The sequence below is a fragment of the Orycteropus afer genome, unplaced genomic scaffold (assembly GCF_000298275.1).
Source record: "Orycteropus afer afer isolate SDZICR_OR568_19922 unplaced genomic scaffold, OryAfe1.0 scaffold00341, whole genome shotgun sequence".
Lineage (NCBI taxonomy): Eukaryota > Metazoa > Chordata > Mammalia > Tubulidentata > Orycteropodidae > Orycteropus > Orycteropus afer.
Window position 1 is genome coordinate 1,979,170 of NW_006921928.1, and position 2,193 is coordinate 1,981,362.

Below are 2,193 nucleotides of genomic sequence, written 5' to 3' on the forward strand. Positions count from 1 at the left end.
AACCAAGAACATGATGGGGTTGGATCATAAAAGACCATGCAGCTTCTGCACTTTTTGCTAAAGCACTTGCTCTTGGAGCTCTGAGTGGCTGTCTTGTAAGAATTCTGACTACCCTGAGGCAGCCATGCTACGAGAAAGCCCAATCCACATGAAGAGGTCACAGGGTTGCTTGGATTGACAACCCCAGGTGAGCCCAACTGAGCCTCCAGCCCAGGTGTCAGACATGTGAATGAAGGGACCTCCAGATGATTCCAGGACACAACCCCTTCAAGTCTTCCCAATTGAGCCCCCAGACATAGTGGAGTAGAGAGACAAGCTACTGCTGCCATGCCCTGTCCAAATTCTAGACCCACAGGAACTGTGAGCATAGTAACGTGGTTGTTTGAAGCTGCTAAATTATGGAGTAATTTCATATGCAGAAATAGTAACTGGAGCATCCCTATTGTATGTTTCTTAATCCTGCAATGGTCATTTATCAAGTACCTACTCCTTGCCAAGGAGCTCTGGTGGTGTAGTGCCTAAGGCATTTGACTGCTAACCAGAAGGCTGGCAATTCAAACCCACCAGCCACTCCTTGGAAGGAAGACTAGGCAATCTACTTCCGTAGAAATATTGCCTCAGAAACCCAAGGAGGGGTCACTATGTGTCGGGACTGACTCGACAACAGTGAATTTGGTGTTTGGTTTACTCCTTGCCAAGTGATGATTATACCAAAACCAGTTCCTATCAAGTCAACTCTTACTTGTGGCAACTCCATATGTGTCAGATAGAACTGTGCTGCATAGGGTTTTCAGTGGCTGATTTTTGAGAAACACCAGGTCTTCCATCCAAGGCACCTCTGAATAGACTCAAAATACCAACTTTTGGTTAGAAGTTGAACATGTTAACTTTTTGCACCACCCAGGGACTCCTTAGAAAGAACAGGGAGATTTAATTTAACTTGGAAATGTCTTACTGCCCTACAAGCAAGGTCGGACACCAGGCTTTGAGTGCAGTTCCTTTGGGAGGTAATTCTAAAATGCACCAGTAGGAGAATGTGGATGTGAGAGAGCCAGGAAGGAAGCTAGGGGGTGTATGAATAGCAGGCTAGCTCTGCAGATGAATGGAGCTCAGCCCTAAGGGACACCTCTGATTGACAGTGGGGAACACACCTGTAGCATTCACCCACCAACTCCTACCAGTCATTGGCTTGGGCATTTGTGTGGGCTGCCCTTCTGCTGGGCCCTGCCCACTCAAGCAGCCAAAGAGAGCCTCAAGCAAAGGCACCTATGGGAGCAGAAGGAGCCCTCAGGTGGCTCTGGAACCAAGGGAATGTGGGTGGGGCTCCAACAGCACCTGCCCCAGGGGACAGGGAAGCCTCCTTGAGCAAATGATCTTCTCAAAGAGGGGTTCAAGTGTCAAGAACATAGGATTTGTGTATTTTTGTGTCATACATGGATTTTCACCCAACACCCACCCAGTGCAACACTTATCAAAGTGCCTTGGATGGAAATGCATTTGCAGTCTTGGTTGCATTCAACTATTTCAGGAGGTAGCCTATGATCAAGAACCAATGGCACTAAAGGAAGAAGTCTAAGCTGCACTGAAGGCATTGGTGAAAAATAAGGCTCCCGGAATTGATGGAATACCGGTTGAGATGTTCCAACAAATGGATACAATGCTGTATATGATTCCTCATCTATGCCAAGAAATTTAGAAGACAGCTACCTGGCCAAGTGACAGGAAAAGATCCATATTTGTGCCCATTCCAGAGAAAAGTGATCCAATAGAATGTGGAAATTATCAAACAATATCATCAATATCACACACAAGTAAAATTTTGCTGAAGATAATTCAAAAACAGTTTCATCAGTATATCAACAGGGAACTGCCAGAAATTCAAGCCAGATTCAGAAAAGGGCATGGAGGTATCGTTGCTGATGTCAGATGGATCTTGAGTAAAAGCAAAGCATACCAGAAAGATGTTTACCTATGTTTTAGTGACAATGCAATGGCATTCAACTATGTGGATTATAACAAATTATGGATAATGTTGTGAAGAATGGGAATTCCAGAACATTTAATTGTGCTGATGCAGAACTTGTACATAGACCAGGAAGTTGTCGTTCAAACAGAACAAGGGGATACTGCATGGTTTAAAATCAAGAAGGGTATGCATCATGATTGTATCTCTTCGCCATACTTATTCAGTCT